General features: G+C 41.9%; 1 protein-coding gene across 1 annotated transcript in view; it reads left to right on the top strand.

The window, feature by feature from the left end:
- Positions 1–7,006: 7,006 nt before the first annotated feature.
- YES1 (YES proto-oncogene 1, Src family tyrosine kinase) overlaps positions 7,007–9,809 on the top strand; it is a 68,392-nt gene continuing 65,589 nt past the window's right edge. The window contains exon 1 of the mRNA XM_084620692.1: positions 7,007–7,162. The gene's annotated coding sequence lies outside the window, so the exon portion shown is untranslated. The remainder of the gene's footprint in view (positions 7,163–9,809) is intronic.

Below are 9,809 nucleotides of genomic sequence, written 5' to 3'. Positions count from 1 at the left end.
TGCTTAAGGGGAGGGGCACTTGTAAGTGGTTATATCTTTCTTTGTACACTATTGTATGCTTTTAGATACTCAGAGAATGACTGTGAAATAGGAATAGCTCCCCTACCCGAATAACTAAAGAAGAAAACTTTAAATGGTCAAAATGTACATGAAGTACCAATTTCATAGAAACAAAAGCTAGACTTTGAGCAAAACTCTGCATTTTAATTACGCCAGTGTAATGATGGCATAAATCCATTAAAATCAATGGTGTTATTCTGGATTTACACCAGTGTAATTGAAAAGTTTATTTTAAAAAAAGAAACCATTAAAAAAATAAAAAAAGAAACAATACCAAATTGATCAGTTAGCGTCCTCACACTCAACCATCTTACAGCATTACCGGATTCATACATAACTTACATGATTCGCTTTAAAAGTGTTTCACTGTAAAAAAACAAAAGGACTCATTAAGAGACCCAATACTAAGGAATTAGTTCTTATTTTATCATGTTAACTGACATATTTACCCCACTTAGAAAAACTGAGAGATTTCAGAGAAACATCTTTGTATAAAAAGCCCCCAATTTTGCAGTTATGCATGTGCATGAGTAGTACCAATGAAATCAATAAGACTGTAAGGTTTTGGGGGAAGGATCATCTTTTTGTTAAGTGAATGCACAGTGCCTAGCACAATCGGGTGTTGTGCTAAATTCATTGCTTCAGTGTGGCTGCACTGGAGAGGAATTTGAGCCACTGTCTTTTGCATTCACTTTGCCCAGAGAAATGCTGTATTGGGGCATAAGTGTTCCTATATTTATGTATTTAAATTGTATAAAATGTAAAAAAAAAAAAATCATATGTGCCACACACCCAGAGAAATATAGAATCCATGCAAAGGATTTCTATGACTGTGTGAAGGTTTAAGAGATACCATTCCTCTAGGGTCAGAGGCCTGCAACTGGCTGGCTGATTAGCTCTGCCTGCAGCACCTGAGAGCTAGAACTTAATTACCTGACCCTTGTAAAAGAAGACAGCAGGAAACAGAGGAGCGGGATTGCAATTTCCCCACAGAGCTGAGGGGCTATGCTCCTAGTGGACTGCTACTGAACTAAGGAATTGGTCCAGAAATCAAATGGAGAGAAGGGAGACTGTGTGAAGTCCTTTATTGCTTAGGCTCTGAGGTAAGAGCTAGAAAACTTTGGGTTGCTGAAGTTACTGGTGTGAGGGAGAACTGCTTGGCCTGCACAGACATTTGAGGGAAGAGTCTGTGAAGTTTTGTTAAGAATGCTTAAAAATAAGCCAGCTAACACTGCTGGAAACTGCTTTCCTGGATTCCTTGAGAAAGCTCACACAGAATTACTCCAGGGAGTGAGCTTGCTCAGCAAGAGCAAAACATGGTCCAGTAGGAAGAGGGTGCTGTAAGATTGACCCCAATCCTTTTAGAAACCAAGACCATATTTGATGCCCACTCTCAGGAGTATGATGTAGACTTATTCCAGTTTTACTCTGCTATTCAGTGTTTCGGAGCAATGTATTGTACTACTTTGCAAACAGCATGGGAATAATAATAATAATAAAAAAAACCTACTTAAAGTCCCCATTAAATAAAACACTTCCATGAGCACAGTTTACTGCTAATTTATCCTGATAAAAATGGAATTCAGAATTCCTTTAATGCAACATGCAAATTGGAACTTTTAGGTAATAATGAAATCCCCTTAGCTCTTCAACGCCATTTGTACATACACTTAATAATTGAATTTTTAGCCAGCAACTGAAGGCCTGAGTTTTAAGTGCCACTTTATAATTTTTTTAAAAATGAAAAAAAAACCCAACTCTGAGCAGTGTACAGACCCCTGCAAATGTATCTTTTTTGTCACTACAATACAATCTTCCTTCATTTTAATAAGTTATCAGTTTTCCTTAAATGTTTCCAGTTACTGGCTGTAAAGTGTAACATGCTTTAATTTCCTCATGTATCAGATTCATCTGTCAAAGTTCTTCAGGAATTCAGCCCATTCATCTTCAGAAATCTCAAAGGGTTTCTTTTTGTTTTCTTCCTTGGTCATCCATCAGTGAATCCATAAAGATGCCCAACGGAAGGAGGAAAGCCAAGTTGTATCTTTTGTCTCCATTCCCCCCTTCTTTCTTTCTGTTCATTCTCCTGCTCACACACATACTTCATTGCCTTTTTATTAGTAGTGGTTGTATTAGAGTTGCATAGGAGCCCCAGTCCTTTAGCTAACTAATTAAATAAAAATTATTTTATAGTTGTATAAATAATGACCATTCCTTATGGGAGTTAAAATAATAAACAGCTGAGAGCTAAATTTTCAAATAATATTTAATGATACTTTGCATAAACAACCATTTACACATGACTAGCACACAAACCTTCACTGATGTCTGCAAATGGTGAGGCTACGTTGAACTGTTCAGACAATAGGAACTGCACCAAAATTCACTCACTCCTTATGCTGATTTTAAGGGAATACAGCAGTCAAGAGGTAAAGAGGAGGGTGCCCTGAGTAGAAGCCTGACTAAGTAAAACTAACTACGCATACAAGAGGCAGAAATACTTGTGTCTGTATATGAGCACACAACTGAGCCCTAAAGTCCAAATTCTGTTCCTTAAATCCAAATGAACTCCATTGACCAGTATTAGTGAGAACAGAATTGTCCTATGCTGTATATACTCTTTGCTTAAGTAATTCATTTGCTAATGTGAATCTGTAAACCTCAGTGTTTAATTTGAAAATTAAATATCAATTCTATCATTTGATTACCTAAATCACATTTTATAGACTTTACTAATTTTAACAAGATCACGTGAGTGGGACTTATGGTAATGAAATTTCAGATCCTAAAACATTAACTTGCTTTGCAATTTATTTATTTTTTGTTAACTGCTTCCTGATACAAATATGAAACTATTAACTCATTTGTTTTAAATCAAACATTACAAATCGCTGTACTCCATGAGATTCTCTAATTAAGAGAAATGTTGAGCTCCGTTACATTATTTTCTCATTTTTAATACATATTTGTATTAAAATCACTGTCAGCTGTTTAATATTTTTATGAAGGTTTTACCTCCATCCTTTGAGGCAAATTCACACACGATGTAAGCAGATGCAACTCCAGATCCAAATGTGACCTAACAGTTGAAAACAAGTAAAGGTACTCGTGAGAGGTGGTAATTCTCCTCCTCCCAAAAGCACTTTTACAAACACTGGGAGCAATACAACAGCATCATTCACTCCTGACCATGGCATTTTCCTCCATAACCAGGCTGGAGGTAATGTTCCTACATCACATGAAGGCAGAAAATGAAATGTCAAATTTTATAAATGCCTGAATACAAATGCAAGAAGTTTAAATATGAAGATAAGTGAATGTGAGTGCTTGGTATTAAATGATATTGCTATAATAAGAATCAGAAAATTGGTAGAAGGATAAGCAATGGGACACAGTAAAACCAGTGTACAAAAAATATAGTAATGACAGTAGTTTGCACTGGCAGGAGGTGCGGTGGCACTTCATCTGAAAGAAAACACAGAATAAAATATAGTAAAAAAAATTTAAATGAATCAGACAGTACCACAGAATCTCTAGGGATAAAATTCCATGCATGAATAATAAGAATATAGCCATAGGAATATGCTACTGACCACCTGACTGTGATGGTGACTGTGAAATGCGCAGGGCGATTAGAGCGGCTACAGAAAACCCAGTAATAATGGGGGATTTCAAATGTCCCCTATTGATTAGGAACATGTCACCTCAAGATACAGAGAGAAAATTTCTAGAAACTCTTAATGACTGCTTCTTGTAGCAGCTAGTCCTGGAACCTACAAGGGGAGAGAATTCCTCATTTAGACCTAAGTGGCACACAGGATCTGATCCAAGAGGATCAACAAAAGACACAAAAACTAACAGCAATTTTTCTTTTAAGTACATCAGAAGCAGAAAGCCTACCAAACAATCAGGGAGGCCACTGGATGATGGAGGTGCTAAAGGAGCACTCAAGGAAGACAAGGCTGTTGTGGAAAAGCTAAATTAATTCTTTGTATTAATCACCATTACAGAGGATGTGAGGGAAATTCCCACACCTGAGCCATTCCTTTTGGGTGACAAATTCTGAGGTGTTTTCCCAGATTAAGGTGTCAATAGAGATGGTTTTGGAACAGAATGATAAATTAAACAGTAATACGTCACCAGCACCAGATGCTATTCACCCAAAAGTTCTAAAGGAAGTCAAGTATGAAATTGCAGAACTACTAACTGTACAACTGTGGTATGTAACATATTGCTTAAATCAGCCTCTGTACCAGATGACTGGAGGATAGCTAATATAATGCTGATTTTTAAAGAAGGCTCCAGGAATGATCCTGATAAATACAGGCCAGTAAGCATAACTTCAGTACCAGATAAACTAGTAAAAACTATAGTAAAGAACAGAATTATTAGACAAAGAGATAAACACAATAGGATGGGGAAGAGTCAACACAGCTTTTGTAAAAGGAAATCATGCCTCACCAAACTACTAGAATTATTTGAGGGTGTTAACAAGCATGTGGCCAACTGTGATGCAGTGGATATAGTGCACTTTCAGAAAACCTTTAAAAGAATTTGGTAAAATTTATTAAGCAAAGTAAGCAGTCATGGGACAGTTAAGTGGAAAGATCTTCTCATGGATCAGTAAGAGGTTAAAGACATTGTTTTTATGTACAATGTCCCACCATTTAGGTGGTCAGCCTTTACATCTGACTGATATTGATTGTATTTGCATTATTTTCTCTGGCCTCCTATCATCTGTTTGTCTTTTATAATTTCTGCACTGTAATCTTTCTGACTGCAGCCAATCCTGCATGCTGCCCTTCACCCACTCCTTTAAGTCTCAGTTAAAAACAATTTGGGAAAGCTGCATGAATACACAGCTGAATATTACAGCTGAACTGCTAAAAGCCTATGGGACAAGTGCTATCAGAGCATTAGGAAAAATGTTTAAGGTACAGGAGCAAGAGGAGGTATCAGATGGCTGACTAAAGGCCATAGTTGTACCAGTCCTGAAGAAAAGAGATCCTGCTGAGCCAAATAATTATAGACTATAACAAGGTTCAAAAAAGAACCCTGGAGGGAGGGATAGCTCCGTGGTAGTACTGGCCTGCTAACCCCAGGGTTGTGAGTTCAAACCTTGAGGGGGCCATTTAGGGATCTGGGGCAAATATTGGGGATTGGTCCTGCTTTGAGCAGGGGGTTGGACTAGATGACCTCCTGAGGTCCCTTCCAACTCTGATATTCTATGATTCCAAGACCTAGATAAGTCCATGGAGGATAGGTCCATCAATGGCTATTAGCCAGGATGGACAGAGATGTTGTCCCTAACCTCTGTTTGCCAGCGGTTGGGAATGGGCGACAGGGAATGGATCACTTGATGATTACCTGTTCTGTTCATTCCCTCTGGGGCACCTGGTATTGGCCACTGTCAGAAGACAGTCTAGCGGACTAGATGGACCTTTGGTCTGACCCACTATGGCCGTTCTTATGTTCTTAGGTATAAGCTTATTATCAGTACTGGAAAAATCATGATGAAAGTAATTGTCAACAGATTAAGGCCAGTAATAGGCAGGAGGTAATTGCTGATTTATACATGTAAAGTTCAATAGCTTTCGTTTGTAGGACTTTCTTTTTGTTCATTTCTTGTTGCACTTTTGTGATTGTGACCCTTCCCCTCGTGCAGACTCAAGTTTACCTCTTCCTCACAAAAACTGTTGTTTGTTATTACTTTAGATTATTTACATGTGAAATGCTAAATCATGAAATTGAGGTTGCAGGAAATGATGATGTAAAAGCTAATCTCACATTATTTCAAACGTTTACGTATTCTGTTGTGTCACTTTGACCTTCTCCTAGTTAAGGACTCTGGTCTGCAAGCAGTGAACTTTCCCCTCAGCAGGAGCTGTAATAGAAGCACTTCTGAAAGACGAAGAAAGGCTCTTCTGTTTCACTTGAACAAGTTTTTTAAAAAAAGTAGAGAATGAAATACAGGGAGCCTTCCAAATCTTATTCGTTTGCAGACTTAGGGAATAACTTAAAGCAATTTTTAAGACGCTTTCTCTTGAAGAATTTTGTTGTTTGAAAGATTTAAAATCTGTACGTAAAAACTTATTGAATTAGTCACAGCCCTAATGCAAGGTGCAGTGGAGAAAAGAAAGATGAGAAAATAAAGCTCTGCACCTCTTCCACCCCTCTAAAAAGAGGCTGCTAGTTCTTCCCTAATACTCCTAGGAAAGCTCCGAGGCTTCTCTTCCTCCTAACCCCAACGTATTGCTACTCTTCCAACCCCCCCCCCCCAAAAAAAAAAACACCTTCCAGGGCTGCTCCCCCACTGACTCCTAATTGCCAATAAAAAAATCCATAAAACTTTCCCCCAAAACCTGTGTCCCCCCCTCCCCTAATGGACTAACTAATCCCTACGAAGCCCTCCGAACTGCTCCAGCACCACCTCCCCCCAAACCTCCCGCCTCATCCCTCTCCGCAAATACTTGGAGCTCCCCACCTACCTCGGCCATCCCGCGCGCTGTTGTGGCTCCGGCTGCCCGACCCGAGGGTGACCTACCCTAGTGCCCCCCCAAATCCAGCGCCGCCCCCTATAACCCCTTCCATGCTCCCACACACAGACAGTGGGGCTGCCCTGGCCTCGGGGGCGCCCCCCCCCCGGCCAGGGGCTGCTCGGGAGGGCCCGACTGGGGGGCGGGGGTAACACTTCGGCCGCCGCCGCGGCCGCCATGTTAGGTCGGGACGCTGAACTCGCGCTCCGCTGAGGCGGGAGCTGCCGCCGGAGGCGGGGAGCGCCCCCGCTGCCCGGCTCCGCCCCGCGGCCTCTGAGTCGGGCGGCGGTCGGGCGGGAGGGGGAGGTTCCGCGGGCGCATGGGGCGGCCGCAGCGCCAGTGAAGGCGGGGGAGGCAGGCAGGCAGGAGGCAGAAGGCCGGCCGGGCGGGGGAGCTTCCTCCTCCTCCTCCTCCTCGCAGCGAGTCTCCGCGCGCAGAGCGCGTCCGGATCCCTCCTCCTTCTCCTCCTCCTCCTCTTCCCCCCCACTTCGCTGCCCGGTCCGGCGGCGGCCCCGGGAGGAGCAGGGGGCTCGAGTCCTTCCCTGCCGGAGCGGCTTGAGAAGCAGGTGAGAAACCGGCCGCGCCTTCACCACCGGAGAGGCTGCGGCGGCGGCGCCCGGAGAGCGATAGGCCCCAGTCCCTCCCCCCTCCGGAGCCCCCAGTCAGCGCGGCCGCCTCCCCCGCCCTGGGCGAGCCCCTTCCCCCCGGCCGGCTCCGTGTCCCTGGCAGGACGATGGGCGGTGCCCCGCCCCCTTCCACTGCCCCCCTTGGGTTGACAGAAAGTTCCCGGTAACTTTTCCCCGCCCAGCGGGGAGCAGAGCCCGTATGCCTGGCCGGGCTGGGGGGTGGCCGCACCCCAGGGGACTATCTCTGAGGCGCGGGGGGGGGGCAGGAGGATCCCGTTGGTGGCTTCCCCTCTGCCCGTCAGTCCCGTTCCTTGCAAGGGTGGCAGCGGCCGCTGTCTGTTGGCCGCTTGAAGCCTGGCAACAACTGCTCTGGGGAGAGGGGTCTCTGCCTTCCCTGGCTTGCTTTGATTGAAAGCCACAGCGTGTCTCATTGTTTTGAGAGGGGGCGAAAGAGCAAACAAGTTTATTGGAGGCTCCGCTTTTCATTTTCACTTACCACTCCTTTCAGTTTCCTCGACATTTCTCCACCAGGGCGCATGCTGGGAGGTGTATGGTCAAGGTTTTTTCCCTTTTCCCTTGTAGTTACACCAGCATATGTTTTACACTGGTATTGATGGAAGAGCGTTTGTTTCTTGGCTTTAATTTTGACCACCTTGGCTCATAATGAGCCATATCCAGTATAGCATGGTCCAAGGCTGAATTGCTTCTTTTATCAGTTCAGTGCAAGCGCCCCCTCCCCCACACTATGTTAAAGAAGCACTGTGTCTTGAGAATCTAAACCAGCAAAGTCAGGAAATTGAAAATTGATTTCCAAATCAACTAACTTGGCACCATTGTCTAATTATTATGTAGTATTGTATATTCTGTTTATTGTTGGGCATTATTACATCTGTGTGTCTAGCTGAGGCATGGTTACTTTAAATTTCTGACTTTTATATATATTTTTCAATCACAACACTTCACCAAGCCGTCTTTATTTATAAATAAAATAATTAAAAGCATATATAGAGAATACCTAGGCCTCCAGTCCTGCAGAGGCTTGTCCTTAACTTTATGCGCTGTGAGTAGACACATTGACTTGAATGGGACTATTTGCACTACATAAAGTTAAGCATGTACCTGAGTTCCCATAAGATAGGGGCCATATAGTGTGTGTATATATACATCTTATGCCTTAATTGAGATACATGCACTTGCTTGCACTTATTGTAATGTATGCAACTCTATACAACCTGTACACACACTGATATGGAGTGCTGCACTTTGCGTTGTCGGAGTGCAATTATAACACTATAGAACTTTATTCTCAGGACAGATTTCCCCAAACATACCAAAGAATTTTTGTCCTCATTTAAAACTAAGTTTATGTTTGTTCATGTTAAAATTAACTATTTTTAAGATAGTCTAGAGCAAACCTGTCTGAAACCAGTTTGTAATGTAGAGAATATTGGTGGGGAATGATGTTGTTTGCTTTTTTCACATGCTGACAGGTTCATAAAACTAAATGGAATTTTGTCATTTCACACACAGAATTAACCTTCGGCCACAAATCCAAGATGTGAAACTTCACTGTAAACCATAACTTTTTCTCTGAGAAATTATAAGAGTGTGAAACAGACATTGATAATGAATTTGCTTTCAAATATAGTTAGTGTAACTACCAAAGTTCTGTAATACAGTTTTAACACAGCTGTTTCTACTGACTTAATAAATTGCAAAATTGACTCCTTTACTGAACAGTAGAACTTTGGGCCTGAGCCTTACTCTTAAGTACGTACATAACTTTATTTACAAATGGTTCCATTAAATTCACGTGCATAAAGCTAAACATACACACAAGTTTTGTAAAATCAGGTAGTTGATCTGTAGTCGCAGGACAAGGTAGTGTTTGTGACATAAATGAAGCTTACACGTCAGAAGGACTATATCAAGTTTCCAAGAAAAAACAGTACGGTGCATGCTATTAAGTTTACAAGACAAAAACTTGAGTGTAAAACACTGACAGTGATTGCGCAGGTCTTTTGTTTGGTTTTCTTAAGTCTTTCACTACTTTGGATTCAAATCCTGAATGTTTGAAGTTGATCCATGTCAATGGGAGCATGATTGGGCCCTAAGTATATATCATTTGTATTTTATGTTATAAAGTGGATTTTATTTTATTTTTTTGTCCTCAATCCATCTATGCCTGCAACTAACCTGGTATTCTGGCTCTATAGAAAAAAACAGCTACTGTAAATCTAAAAATATATTTAAACTGCCAAACTTTCTTAAGCAGACGGATGGATGAGGTTATATCTTTTATTGGACTAACTTCTGTTGGTGAGAAGGACAAGCTTTCGAGCATATGCAAAGGTTTTCTTCAGCTCTGGGAAATTAAGCAGCTGTGGGTGCAGGATTGTTCATGGGTTGCAGATTACAAAAGCCATAAATGCAGTGTTTCTATTCAGTCCATGGTTTTTAGTGTCTAGCAAAGTTACGAATTTAAGCTTCCAGGGACATCTTTTGAAAGTGTTGTGCAGGTTTCCTTTGAGGATGAGGACTTATAGGTCAGATACAGAGTGATAGCCTTTAGGGAAAAATATTGCAA

The sequence above is a fragment of the Lepidochelys olivacea genome, assembly GCF_965140295.1.
Source record: "Lepidochelys olivacea isolate rLepOli2 genome assembly, chromosome: 2".
NCBI classification, from domain to species: Eukaryota; Metazoa; Chordata; order Testudines; family Cheloniidae; genus Lepidochelys; species Lepidochelys olivacea.
Note: the sequence above shows the minus strand (reverse complement) of the source record. Positions and strands in the feature narration are given on the sequence as shown.